We start from the raw sequence: 15,749 nt of genomic DNA, 5'->3' as shown, positions 1-15,749 counted from the left end.
CTCCTAGAAAAAGAAGCAGTAGGTAGTTTATTCCTGTCCATAAATTGATGTGTAGCCAGGGGTAGCATGTGCACATTCACATCTGCCTAAAGCAGGGTGCAAAATGTGCCCATGAATCAAACATACTCTAGTATTTTAAAACCACAGAAAGTCAGGACAAGCTGTGAGAGGCAAGCTTGTGTAGCTCTTTGCTGAGCTATGTGTCTTGATTTGTTGCTGCTATATTTCCTGGACTGGATGTTCTCTACAGGTCCTCTGGGCTCTAATACTGTAAGACTGGTGGACCAGCCTCATTGATTGAAGGAATCCCCCTAAGCTGTGTTAGCCATGTGTTGAATCCTTGATGTCATCTAACATTTTTCATAGGTGCTTTGGGTCAGAAGACATAGGACACATGGACTGTTATAGTATAACTATGGCAAGTTATCAAAACTACTTGGGAATAAAAGGAAATATTTGAATAAGAAAGAAAACAGTTTACAAAATAAAATGTTTTGGTAGTTTATTAGTGTGTTTCTGTTGCTTATAACAGAATACTTGAAACTGGGTAATATATAAAGAAACAGAATTTAATTCTTTCAGTTTCAGAGACTGGGAAGTCCTAAGTCCAGGGAAGACTTCTGGTGAGGGCCTTTTACTTGGTGGGCTGAGCAAGAGAGAGCTAAGCTTTTCACTTACTCTCTCTATAAAGCCATCAGAACCATGTTCATGACCACCCATTAAGCCATCAATGGTTCAATCCATTCACCAGGGCACAGTCCTCACGATCTAATCATCTTTTAAAGGCCCACCTGCCAATTACCATAATTGGATTTCCCATCCTCTTAACACTGCTAAAATGGAGGAAACTTAATCTCCATTGTAGAACCCATTCAAATTGTCCCAATCTGAGTGTATCCCCCATTCTGCCAGAGTCCTGACTAATAAATGGGTACAAAATTCAGAGGAGAGGCTCAGGTTGGAGATATATTTTGTGAATCATCTGATTATAGATACAGCAGAACACCACGTGGATGATAAATTCATTTGTGAGAGAACACAGTCAAGAAATAGAATTTAAGAAACTCTAACTTGCCTCCCACTGAAACAGCAATGAGAAGAAGGAATCATGAAAGGAACCTCCAGGTACCCCCTGGAACCCACTAAGAAGAGTATAGGCACCTGTACTGACCATCCCACAATGGAACCCCATAGTGAGAGAGAGGTGATTCTCTAAAAAGAAATCAGAATGGCATTCAAATGGGAGAACAAATTCTGGGTGGCTAGGCCCAACACACACACACACATGTGCATAGAGGCACATACATGTAGTACACATATCCACGTGATTTTATTAAAATGGGACACAAATATCATTGCAAGTGACAGAAAATCCAAAATAGTGGTGACTTAAACAAGAGAGCAGTTTATTTCTCTGTCATGTAAATGAAGTTTGGAGATAGTTCAGGGCTGCTCTAGCACTCCCTGGTGTCAGGGATCAAGGCTCCTCTATCTAGTTGCTCTGCCATCCTCTGCATACAAGTTCTACCTCATGGTTCAGGATGGCTGCTTGTGCTCCAGTCATCTTATCTGTGTTCCAGCTAGCAGAACACTTCCCAGATATTGCACATAACACTTCTGCTTACATCTGACTGGAATTAAATTCTATTTCTTTATACATTACCCAGTTCCACATATTCTGTTATAAGTAACAGAGATGTACTAATAAAGTGCCAAACAGTGGATAGGATATAAGGAAATTATAAGGGGTCATGCAGTATTCTGGAATAAGCAAGAGCTCAGTCAGAAGCTGAGAGAGAGACACGTGGAGAGGACCACCTGACAAGGTCTATGGCTGTTGGTTCAGGGATGCAGCCAGCAAACAGCAATGCCACAGGGAGGAGGCCAGGAAAACATTTAGCCACCGCATTCCCTTTCCTCCTCTGATCTTCTGGTGCTCCCTGCTGAGCAACTCAATCTGAAGCCAAAAGGTGGAGGGAGTTTGTCGATGCAGGTTAGTCTCCCAGGGCCCAGAGCAGGGTGGAAGAGGGTAGAGAGTCAATCTGGAGAGGCAGACAGAGAATGTGCAGCACAACCCATCTACCCAATTGCCTACAGAACAGCTTTTGATGTCTCAAGGCACCTCAAATTCAACATGCCCCAATCAAACCGTTCATCTCAACCCTCCCCAGATTTAGCTGAACTAGTCCTCTTTCATAGGAAATGGCACCATTACCAATTTATTTACGCAAGCCAGAAACGTGGAAATTATTCCTGACCTCTCTCTTTCCCTCTCCATCCATGGTCGACCTACAGCCAAGTTCAGTGAATTTTATGTAACCTAAGTTCAGCAAAAAACAAAATGAAAACCACTCTCTCCTGGTACTTTGATTCTTGAGAAGACAGAGGCAAGCGAGGAAGGCAGGTTGGGCAGGCTCACTGCATGGTTCCTGCTCCTTCTGCAGTGACCAGAGCCCTGTCTATTGCATGCCTGGTTCACCTCTCTTCAATCCCATCAGCGCTCTTATATTCTTCCAGAAAAAAACTCTTTTGGCTTAATTTAGAGAGAGGTAGTTTCTGCTGCTTAAACAAGAGCCTTAATGAATATAGTAAAACTTTTAATTAGGAACCCAACTGAAAAAGTACTTTTCTCCTCAAACATCTTCAAAATCTATGGGATATCTGAAACTAACCTTTATTTTTTAAATATTCTCTCCCTAAAAAAAGCAATGCAAATAATTTTGTTAATTAAGAAATGTACAGTACTGCTATGTATCATTCAATTACAGTGTGTGCCCACATGTTAACAAAAGCCATCTCTCTGAGGAGGGATTAGAGGTGACTCGTACTTTCCTCCTTGGGTCTTTGGTCTTCTTCATGTTTTCCTTTCACTTCATTTACATATTACTTTTGTAATTGGCTTTTCCAAAGTAAGTAAATATTAACTTAAAAAATAAATTAGGGGCTGGCCATTTAGTTCAGCTGGTTAGAGTGCAGTATTGTAACACCAAGGTGAAGGGTTCAGATTCCCATACTGGCCAGCTGCCAAATAAATAAAGTAAATTATAGTTTATTGATGCTGGAATAATAAAGATAAGTTATTGAAGATGACAAATTTGATCCCTTTTTTTTTTTTTAAAGATGACCAGTAAAGGGACCTTAACCCTTGACTTGGTGTTGTCAGCACTACGCTCTCCCAAGTGAGCTAACCGGCCATCCTTATATAGAGATCCAAACCCATGGCCTTGGTGTTGTCAGCACCATACTCTCCCAAGTGAGCTAACCGGCCATCCTTATATAGAGATCCAAACCCATGGCCTTGGTGTTATCAGCACCACACTCTCCCAAGTGAGCCATGGGCCAGCCCAACAAATTTGATCTTTCATATGAAAAGAATTAACTGGGCAAGAAGACAAGGAATTGGCATTCCAGTTAGTATAAGATGAGAACATTCATGAACATAATTCTAGAGCTTCCCAATTTACTAGCCTATAAATAGTGTGTCATAGTAATAATATTATAGATTTACACTCTTATGTAGTATACATAATAGTTAAAAGTTGAATTCCGACCATGTCCACAGCCTGAAAAGATGATTAACGTATTTATTCATCATCCTTCTGCTTACCCTTCCAACAGGTTAACTAGTAGATTGTTCCTTATTATAAGTCATTTGTGGCCAGTAATAAGTAAAGCTGAATTTTTATACTTGTGGTTGAATTAGGAATATGTTATATTTCATACCTGGAGCCAAAGTTCAACTGACTTTATACTAATACTGCCTTTGAGTCGTAAAATATCAAGAAAACTTACATTTAGGTGTTTTCTTTTTAATTTTGCAACAGAAATGTTAGCAAAAAGATTATTTTAAAATTACAACTCCCCAAACTGCTTTTTAGCTTAAATTGTAGATCATTCATTCATTCATTCATCTATTGATTTATTTGCTCATTCAATCAGTCATCATTCAAGCATTCATATACAGAGCAGGGTAGATATGTGGGAGAAACTGTGGAGGTTCAAAGATAATTAGATCCTTTCCCTCAAAAAAATGGAAAGTTTGCAGATAAAACATGTGAAAGAACAGATATGAAAGACACTATGTAATAAATAAATGCCACAAAATTTAAAAAAGCAAAGTACTAAGGGAGCTTTGAGGTGAGAGAGATGCCTGCTCCTTCAGTTCAACAGGTCTACCTGGCCACTGACAGCTCAGATAATATAGGAGGGAGAGGAGCAGGCTCAGCAGCAACTTGGAGATTGGAGTTGGAGAATCAGAGATGCTTGGATTCTGGGTAGAAATAATAGGAAGATGAAAGTCAAGAGGAGGAACAGCTTTTGAGAGGAGAAGATGAGTTCCATTTAACACTGAATCTGGTATGCTGCTGGGATATCTAACAAGTGAGAGTTAGTAATTGGGAAGGCCAGTCCCAGAGTCTGGAGAGGGCTCAGGGCTGAAGGTAATGGTGTGCAAGTCAGAGGCAAGGCTTGACACCAACTGGAAATGTGGCTCTGTGATCCATGATTTTCAGTGGTCCACACAGAAATGTTTTTAAAATTTTACCATTTATATTTAGTTTGATGTGCTTTAGAAAAAAATATTGCACAAAAAACTCTTGATTTGCTGATATTATCTCTTTGGCTAAGTAAAAAGGAGAAGCATACTGATTTCTTAAACTTCTTAAAAAATAACATAGGCAGTAGACTGAGACAGTGGAAACTGGGAAGATAGTTTGCAAATGCTAAGTTAGGGAGACCAAATTTTAAGTTGTCAGAAGGTGCTTCATACTCATTAGTTCTAAATTCCCTCTAAAGTCGCAGGTTTGATGGTATTTTCATAGGTAGGGCTGGAGGAGTAGATGAGACCATGAAAGGAGAGGCATGTGAGAAGGGAACGGGGCTCAGGGCAGAGCCTTGAGGACCCTACATTAAGAAATGAAGGGGCTGGCTGGTTAGCTCAGTTAGTCAGAGAGCAATGGCATAATAACACCAAGGTCAAGGGTTCGGATCCCCATACTGGCCAGCCACCAAAGAAAAAAAGAAAGAAATGAAGAAAGAAAGTAGACATGGGATGGGACAGCCCCATCAGCAGCCTTGGGGCAAGAGGGAGGCTGCAAGTAGAGGAGAAGGGGGCAAAGCAGAGGGGCAAGGGGCTGCTGTGCTCTGTTCTTTACTCTTGGAGGTGGGATTCAGGGAGCCAGGGAGCCAGTACTGTGTAGAGGGAGCAGAAGGGGGAGGAGGTGGGCAAACAATACTCGTGCTTCACTAGTCCCTGGGACTTCCACATGTCAAGAAGTCCTCTGATCAAAAGGGTTGGGGACATTAACCACATGCAGTAGAACAAACTAAATCAGTCATCCCTAGTCCCACACTCTATATCTGCACCTACTCCTTTAAGTATGGACAGCGCATTCCAGCTGATGTTTCGCTGGTGTGTAGTCAGCTCCAGATGCTGTTCAAGGTCATGAGGATTTAGAAATAAATTAGATATAGTCAGTGCTTACAGCACAGGAAAGAAAGCAGAGATGTTTGTAAATATATTAGAATACAAATGACGAGCCCCACTGTAGAAACACATGCAAGAAGAGCAGAAAGTGAAAACTCTGCTTGGATGAGAACAGGAGAAGAAAGCAGTGGTCAGCTAGACACAGATGACCCAAGTCATAGAGGAAATCTTACATGTTATGCCACACACTCTGTTTAAGATTTATTCATTCAAACAATATTTATTGAATACCTATTATGAGCCAGGCCCTATTCTAGACACTGGGGGGAAAGCAGCCAACAAAACTGACAAAAATTGTTACTCTTATGGAGCTTATGAGCTAGTGAGGGGAGGCAGATAACAAATAAACAAATAAATAAATAGCATGGAATGTGTGATAAGTGCTATAGAGAATTATAAGATAGCAAAGGAGGACCAGGAGGACTTGAGGCAGAGTGAGTTGTCATTTTTTAAAAGGTAGTCAGGGGAAGCCTCACAAAAAACAGAATATTTCAGCAAATTCCTGGGGGAGGTGAGGAAGCAAGCCATGTGGGTACAGAATAGTGTTCCAGAAAGAGGAAACGGCATGTGCAAAGGCTCTTGAGGAGGAGGCATGCCTGGCATATTTGGGTAGGAGCCAAATATGAGTGGGGGTGAGGGGAGCAATAGAAAAGAAGTTAGAGAGTTAAATTAGTGAGTTATAAGTTAAGGAAGTTAAATAAATTAGAGCCAGTCCAGGTTTGAACATGGTAAGAATGAGATGCCTCTGAAACATCACCGAAGTGGATATGTCTGGTGGGCAGTGGGCTCTTTGAGTCTGGAGATCAGGTGAAAGGTCTGACCCGGGCACCAGTGGTGTGTAGATGGTATTTAAAGCCGTGAGTACGGATGAGATCACTAAGGGAGTATATGGAGAAAATGAGGTAGGAAGAAAGGACGGAGAGGGCCTGAGGCTGGGAGGGTCTGAGATAGCAAGCATAGAAAGAGTACCGGGGAGGTCTGAGGACCAAGCAAAGAGCGCTCCGGCATTGGAGATCACGACAACAAGGAGGAATCAGGAGAGAAGCCAAAAAGAGACAGCCAGAGAGGACAAAGGGAAGCGAGGGGAGTGCAGTGTCCCTGAAGCCAGTGATAAGTTGTTTCAAGAAGGAGAGAGTGGCCAACTCTGTCAAATGCTGCTAATGGCCAAATAAAGTAAGGACCAGGACTTGGCCATTGGAGGAGGCAGCACACAGGCTCTTGTTAACCTCAGCAAGACGGGTTTTGGTAGAGTGGTGGCAGCCAAGGCCCCCCCCCATAGGGGTTCAGGAGAGGAGGACTGGAATTGGGGAGCACTGAAAACTATTGTGAGGGTTTTGCTATAAATGGAGGCAGGGAAATGGGACAGTTGATAGAGGGAACTGTGAGGTTTCTTTTTTTTTTTTTCTTTTTGTCTCTTTTTTTCGTGACCGGCAACGGATCGCAACCCTCAGTGTCGCACCCGTACCAGACTGGGACCGGCAACGGGATCGCAGTTGCGCCCACACCTCGCTCAGCCAGTGAGCGGCTGGTCTGTATGTGGGATCCGAACCCTCGGCAGGAGTGCCACCGTGCTCCCAAGCGGCGCACTGTAGCAGTGCGCCACCGGGCCGGCCCCTCAAAAGAGTTTCTTAAATTTAAGTTTTAATTTTTTTAAAGAATAGGGTTATTACAACCTACTTGTATACCAGTGGGAATGCTCCAAAAGAAAGGGAAACATCGGTGATACGGTAATAAGAGAAGAAAATTTCAGCAATGTCTTTGAGTAGAAAAAGAAGGATAAAAATGATAGGAAAATGTACGTAAAAATATTTGGTCATTGACACACTTGAACTAACAGAAAACACCCAAACAGCTATTCATGTTTTGTCAACTCAGGTTTTCCCCCCATGGGCAAAAGTGCTTGTGTGTATATTTTTGACATTTTTGTGTTAGTGTGGTGCATATGGCCTGATAGTAAATTTGTCCCTTTTTGGTATCATGCTATTGAAAATATCTATACTTGTGTTGTTCTAAAAGGCCATCATGGCTTTTAGGTATTCATCGGTTTATTCATTAAACAGATATCTACTGAACATGTGCTATGTATTAGACATTGTGATAAGTGCTAGGGACACAAATGTGAGCAAGACAGACATAGTTATTCTTGTCTTTAAGGATCTCAAAATCAGCCAAGTAAGCAAGTACAGATGCTCCTCAATTAGCGATGTTGTTATGTGCCAATAAATGACCCATGATAAGTTGAAAATGTGTTTAATATACCTAACCTACCAAACCACAGCCTGAATATGGTTGATATATGTGAAACACTTACTATATGCCTGGCATATTTAAAGCATTTTACATCCATTAACTTATTTAATCCTCACAAAAATCCTGTATCATTCCCATTTTACAAATGAGGAGACTGAGGCACAGACAGGTTAAACCTTGTCCAAGGCCACACAGCTAGTAACAGTGGAGCCAGGATTCAACCTCTCAAGTAGTCTGGTATGAGAGCATATAGCCGTACCCTCCAAACCATGTTGCCTGTGGTTAGAAGGATTTCAGTCATTACTGAGCCAAAAACAGTATATTTGTATAGGGATGTGTATGGGCATGCATGTGTGTGTGTATTCATACATACATATATTCATTTTGTGTAATCTTATTTAATTAGGGGAAAATCCCATTATGATGGGGAAGGCTGTCTTTATTTCTGTGATTTGGGAACACTCTAGTCTTCCCCACCCATAGCTTTCCAGAGCCTGCATAGTGAGAAAAGAGCCACATACCAGATACAACAATGTAGGGATCTGACTGTTCCAGAAATACATCAGCGCTGACACATTCAGATGAGGGCAGTTTCCTTCAAACCAGTTTCCTGAGAAGAACTCCAAGGCTGCCATTGCTCAAAACATTTTGGTAACTCCTCTTCCACTCAGACACTATGGCATGTAGAAAATGTTCATCCTTACAGCAGGGAATTCAGGGAATGTCTAAGGGACATTTGTAGCCAAGTCTGTTGATAAGATTTTTATTTTTAACAGCTTCATTGAGATCTAATTTATCTACCATAAAATTCACCAATTATAAGTGTATAAGTCGATGATTTTTGATGAATTTATAAAATTGTACAACTACCACCAAAACTCAGTTTTAGGATGTTTCTATCACCTCACAAAGCTCCCCTGTATCTATTTACTATTAATCCTCACTCCCACTCTCTGCTCTAGGAAACCACTGACCTTACTTCCATTCTTAGAAGTGTGTCTTCTCTGGACATCCATATGAATGGAATTACACAATATGTGGCTTCTTTCACGCAGCATTGTGTATTCAAGGTTCACCCACGTTGTAGCATGAATCGGTATTTATTTTATTGCTGAATATTAAGTATTTCATTATATTTGAAATACTTTTGTTTATCTGTTCAATCATTGATGGACATTGGGTTGTCTCTAGTGTTTAGCTATTATGAACAATGATGCTATAAACATTCATGTGCATGTCTTCATGAGGATGTGTTTTCTTTTCTATGGAATAAGGATTTTTAAGTATATAATTCAGTGGTTTTTAGTACAGTAACAGAGTAGTGCAAACATCACCACTATTTAATTCCAGAATGTTTTCATCATCCCGAAAAGAAACCTCATATCCATTAGCAACTACTCCCTATCTTTTCTTCCCTCCATTCCCTGGCAACCAGTAAGTTACTTTCTGGTAACTTATCACAAGTTTCCCTAGCACCAGTAAGTTTCTATGGATTTGCCTTTTCTGGACATTTCATATAAAAGAAATCATACCGTGTGTGGCCTCTTCTGACTGATTTTTTTCACCTGTCATAATGTTTTCAAGATTCGTCCATGTTGTAGCCTGTATCAGTACTTCTTTATTCTTTCTTAGTGTCAAATAACATTCCATCTTATGGATATACCATATTTTATCAATTCATCAGTTGATGGACATTGGGTTGTTTCTACTTTTTGGCTATTATGAATAATGCTGTTATGAACATTGTGTACAATTTGTGCATGAACATATGTTTTCGATTCTCAACTCTCTTGGGTATATGTCTAGGAGTGGAGTTGCTGGGTCATATGCAAACTGTATGTTTATCTTTTTGAAGAACTGCTAAACTGTTTTTCAAATTCTTAGCTCCTTTTTACATTCCCACTGGCAATGTATGAGGGTTCCATTTTTCTACATCCTCACCAACATTTGTTATTATCTGTATTTTTTCTTAATAGCCATCCTAGTGGGTGTTGAATAGGTTTTGATCAAGGTTTTAGTAAAATTAAGTGAAACTAACACCATCAACAAAAGCAAAAAAAGAATCCCAGGGATTGAGAGCAAAGTTAAGAAGGAATTCATTTGTGGTGCATAATTTGACTGTAAAACGTTACTAAACGGTTGCTCAGTAAGACGCTGGAAAAACAGCATCATGGTTTACCTGAATATGGCTTTCAATGTGACCACTCAGAAGCACAACACGAATGTCTCCTCACTTGTGCCTGATGTTCCAGGGGTTTTGGGGATTTATACATGGCACATACAAAGACAAATCAGCATGACTCCTTTGGAGGGAAATTTAGTTATTAATTTTCATAAGACTTAGATCTAAAAATTCCATCTCTTCAAATTTGTCCTAAGAAAATAATCAGAGACACACTCAAAATTTGTGCACAAGGATGTCATCACAATATTATTTGTAAAGACAATTGCTAAAAACGTTAAATCCTTAAATCGTTAAATCTTTAAATATTTTTGTCTATATTTTCCAAATAGTCTATGGTTCCTTTATGTAGTTAAAACAATTCAGAATACATGTTATTTCTTTCTTTTTTTTTTTTTTAAAAGATGACCGGTAAGGGGATCTTAACCCTTGACTTGGTGTTGTCAGCACCACGCTCTCCCAAGTGAGCGAACCGGCCATCCCTATATGGGATCCGAACCCATGGCCTTGGTGTTATCAGCACCGCACTCTCCCGAGTGAGCCACGGGCCGGCCCTACATGTTATTTCTTAAAAACTCTATTCATTCTTGAAGGTCTAGTTCAAGGCTGCATCTTTCTTGATGTTTTCCTTAATCACCCAGTGGTTCTTCCTCCCTTGACATTCCAGGAGCTTCTAGAGCTCGGTCTGAGGCAAAAGACAAGAGAGGGGCTTCTTGTAATGACAGACATCTGTCTCCAGGTTTCTATTTGAGAAACTTATTATACTTCTGCATATTCAAGAGTTTCTGAGATCATCAACAAGTAGGAAAAAAAAATTTCATTTCCCAAATTAGGCTGTAGAAATTCACTTTTAACCAGCCCCAAAGGGGTTAATCACACCTAGGATGCTTCCTAAGAGCAAGAGATGGCAACATCCCTGGGCTGAGCCTGCAAAGTTTACTGCTGGTTTACTCCTGTAACTAAGGAGGGAAATTGTTAAGCGCAGACAGTGATCCGTGGCAAAACCTTAGAAGGCTCCTCCAGTAGTGAGCTCATCAAATAAAGGCAACCTTGTAATAGTTACACCACAGCAGCTGCGCAACTTTCCAGAAAGTGCTTATTAAACCTCAGAACATTCCATATACTTCATGATTTCCCTACCCAAGTGAGCAGTTTCACTAACAGGTTTTAATCGATAAGTCAGAGCATTTGCCTCGTGTAGGGAGGAAATCTGTTGAAAAAAATTAAATGTGTATGTGTGTATACATATATACATATATATTACTATAGAATTTGGCATTGTTTTATGATCCACACTGAAATGCCTAGGCAGACAGCCAAAAGCCTCAGAGTATGCTTTCTGTCAGTCCAAATAAATAATAATCATGGATAATTATGAAAGAGTTAGTTATATTGATTATAATTCGTAATGTCTAAGAATGAGGTTGTTGTCTTACGTATTTCATGCACTGTTCAATCAACTGCTTTAATTATAATTTTGGTTATGTTTTCTACAATAGTAAAAGAAAGATGTCACATGTACCACTGGGTTATACCAACAGGCATAATAATGTTAAGAAGCAATGAAACTTTGAGTGTAAATCCATGAAGAAAATTTACATATACCATAGCCTAAAAATATTTTAGAAAATATTACATCAATACATATTTGAATGGATTCGTATAATAAGGTATCAAGTACTATGAACAAAGCAAACATTCCCCAACTCGTTAAAACTAACAATACAATGTCAAGTAGCACAATCATCACAAAAAACTTTATGAGAGAAAGACTCAGAGACAATCAGAGAGAGAAAGAACAAGAGAAAAAGGAGAAGATCAGAAAGACAAAATTCCAGGTATCAGGTTCAGGAGCAAAATGATCTTTAAAATGCTTTCCAGGTATGCCTCACAGCTCATATTTACATTGATGCACAATAACCTATATTGCTATCTTTTTATTCATTTTCATTAATAATCGGAATTATTAAACCTTTTTTCTCTTCGCTGTAAGCACAAATTGAGCAGTATTAGTGAAATGTTAGCAAACCCTACCTTGGAATATTCTATCAGGGAAATGGCCCATTCTTGGCAAACATAGGTCCATGGGGCTTAAGTTGGGTGACTGTGGTGAGGAAGGACAAAAGTGTTCCCAAAGTCTTCCTCAGACCCAGAGTAGTAATCTCACCTGTTGTGTATCAGAAGCCCCCGGTGGATAAAGATGGAAGAGAAATGGGGGAATTGCTAAGCACACACACACTGAACAAGGATTTTCCAAAGGTCAGGGTTTTGTTTTGTTTTGTTTTCAATAAACAGGGAAAGGAGCCATTTCCACTGAGTGCCTTACAATCATCCAGGATTTAACCAATCTCAGAACAGGTTCCTTTTCTGAAGTCAAGAAATAGAACCTCAAAATAACCATGCCAGACATACCCCATTGTGCATCACAGCTGACAGCTTCTGGACCACCTCAGAGATGTCAGGTCAGACCTTTCCTTCTCGCCTTTCCTGCAACTGTATCCAGGGGCTGCTCTGCCTGGCCCTGCAGCAAGGGTGGGAAGAAGAGCAACTGCCGTGCCACCTGCCATGTCATCACCTGCACGGACAACCCCACCCCCCACCCAGGCTGTAGAAGAGTCCTCCAGGAAAAAGATCCTACCCTCAGGCCAGGCCTTCCAGTTTCACTCGCTGTACCCCAACATGTAGGCTTCTCTTTTGAGGTGCAGGTGCTAAGAGGGCTCAATTCTGATGACTGTCTAAATTAAGGTTTCTTACAATTAGGGAAACTGGGTGAGCTGCTGCTGCTGGTGAAGCTGTAAAGCTCTTCTATTGGAGATACCAATATTAGCATATGGGATTGCTACACAGCCAGGGCTAGATTTTGGACAGGTGGGACAGAGACTTCTTGAAGTTGTCAGGCAGGTGATCAAGGCTCTTGGGAAGTGGCCTGCTATGTTCTACCTTCTCTCCAACCCAGCATGACTGACCTTTATGGTCCTGCACACTAGGGAGTTCTGCATGGTGCAACTTGAGCTTCCTGGCCCAGGAGTAGCCCTTGAACAATTAGGTATCTCAACCATCTGGAATAACAGCAATATAGAGATGATAAAATGACCTTAGAGACCAAGTCCTGATGAAAATAGCTTGGCCAATCTGAAGACCCCATGATTATAAAAGGTACAATCAATTCATTCCTGAACTATTTAATGTCCACCCACTATTTGCCCAACGCTGATCAGTGATTCATTCATCAGTGCATGAAAGAGATGAAAATCCCTGCTAGGAAGAAAAATAAAGTAGAGAAGAGGAGGAGAGGAGGGGATAAATTAGGTTGCAGTTAGAAAAAGGGTGGTCAGGGAAGGTTTCACTGTGAAAGTGCTGCATTTGGGTGAATACTTGAAAGAGGTGAGAGAGTAAGTCACATGGTACCCAGGGGAAGAAAGTTCCAGGCAGAAGAGACGGCGAGTGCAAAAGTCCTGCTCTGGGAGCATGCCTGGCTTGTGCAAGGAGCAGCAACGAGGCCAACGTGCCCTTATCAGAGTAAGCAGGAGAGCGAGTCATGGAGAATGAGGTCATGGGGGCCGGGCTGTGTCAGGCTTCAGAGGACCTTGGAAGGTCTCTGGCTTTTGCACTGGGTAAAACAGGGAATTATCAGAGCATTCTGAATTGAGAAGAGGAAGGGCCTGAATTACCTCCCACTAGGAGCTCTCTGTCTGTGACAGGTCAGCTCACGACACTCACAGAGTTGGCCTGATGGTGCTCAAACTGAGAACTGCAGGTGAAAGGTGGAGAAGAGAGAAAGGAGAAGGAAAGAGAAGTCAGGAGGGAGAAGAGGGCACAGGTGGTGAGGGAGGATGTGATCAGGAGCAGGAGGAAAGAACGTGGGGTCCACATTTGCTGACAGCGGAGGAGGGACAGCGTCACAGAGACATGAACACCATTATAGGATGGCATCAGTCTGGAGCCAAAGCCCTAACCCACCCTCACAACCCCAGAGGACTCCATAGCCAAGGAAAATTACGATTTTTGACTCATGAAAAAAAAAAGTTTTTATGTGACCAGAAGAGGGAGTGGTTTTCACTTTAGCACATCAAGAGGTTACATGGTCTTTGGGAACAGTCTGCCACTTGTATGAGGGTACTTCAAAAAGTTCATCAAAAGATTTGTATTATCTTTTAATTCTATTTTTCCACAAGCTTTTTGAAATACTCTTATATTATTTGTCTCCCATGCTGGTGTTTGCTTTTAATTAAAATTATAAGCCACTTTACATATGAGCATACAGTTGCAGTTGGCCAAATAGTAAATACGTATTTTATAATCAGCCCCTAGAATATCCCAAGGTATATAAGGGGAGAGGACAAAGAAATCCCAAAGGTCTAGTGCTGAGCAAACACAGCGAGCACAAGAGGATTTCTGAAAAGCAAGGTGGGACAGCTGACACTGGCCCCTGTCTCTGGTGTAAAGAAATAGAGGATCAAATATGTAAAGGACCTGAGCGAGCCAGGTGGGTGGGGATGTTGTGACAGATGACATTCCGGGGGGCCCCTTACATCTTCTCTATTTGATTCCCAAAGTAATGCTTATTCATTGCAATTTCCCTTCCAAAAATTACAGGAGAGTATGAAGATAAAAATCCTTCCTCTCTAGTTCCTCTAACCACAGTTAACAATTTGATATTTATCTTGTAGATTTTTTTCTGCCATGCCACTGCCATGTCATCACCTGCACGGACAACCCCATATATAACTCCTTACAAATTAATATATTTCATATATATTCACATTACATGTATATATATACACACATACACACATGCATAATTGTTTCAACAATGAAACAGGAGTTATGCTTTACTTATTCTCCCTCCTTTTCCCCCCATCATCTCCGACCCTTGACTTCTTCATGGCCTTCTCTCCAGATCAGGATGTATAGATCTGCCTCATTCTTTTTTTTCTTTGTGTTTTTTAAAATAAGTTTTTAAAAAAATTGTGGTAAAACATGCATAACATAAAATCTACCATATTAACCATTTTAAGCGTACGGTTCAGTCGTGTTAAGTACATTCACATCACTGTGTGCCTCCCTCTTCTTAACAGACAGGATAGCAGAGTGGACAAAGATGTGGGCTTCCAGCTGCCTGGGTTCAAATCCCAGCTCCTGTGCTGACCAGCGGCATAGCCTCGGGCAAGTCATTTAACCTCTGGATGCATCAGTTTCTTCATCCCAATTGGGGTAATAACACCATCTACCTCATAGGAATGCTGTAAAGATCAAACGCATATTAGCACTTATAGTGCTCGGGCCTAGCATGCAAAAAGTATTAACTACAGGACAGATTGTATTTAGTTAGAAGGACGTATCGTAATTTACCTAACCAATGCCCTGAAAATGGCCGGTTAGTATATTTTGATGGATAACTGGTGGCCATCCTGGAGACACCAATTCAAAGTTGCTGTTCTTTTCAATTCAAAGTTGTTGTTTTTTTTTCTATGCCTTTCTTTGGACAGGTGATAGTAGCAACCAGTCCAAAAAGAGCAACTTCCAAAGTATTTAGCTTTCTATAAGGTAGGATATTTTACATATTTAAGAAGACTTTGGGCCGGCCCAGTGGCGCACTGGATAAGTGCGCCGCTTGGGAAGCGCAGCGGCGCTCCCGCCCGAGGGTTCGGATCCCACATACAGACTGGTTCCCGCTCACTGGCTGAGCAAGGCGTAGGAGCAACACCGAGGGTTGCAATCCCGTTGCCGGTCCCCGGTCCGGTACGGGACGGGGGCAACACTGAGGGTTGCGATCCGTTGCCGGACACGGAAAAAGACAAAAAAAAAAAAAAAAAAAAAAAAACCACTGTA

The sequence above is a fragment of the Galeopterus variegatus genome, unplaced genomic scaffold (genome assembly GCF_000696425.1).
Source record: "Galeopterus variegatus unplaced genomic scaffold, G_variegatus-3.0.2 Scaffold27, whole genome shotgun sequence".
Classification (NCBI taxonomy): Eukaryota; Metazoa; Chordata; class Mammalia; order Dermoptera; family Cynocephalidae; genus Galeopterus; species Galeopterus variegatus.
The sequence above is the reverse complement of the archived record's forward strand: the minus strand, read 5'-3'. Positions refer to the sequence as shown.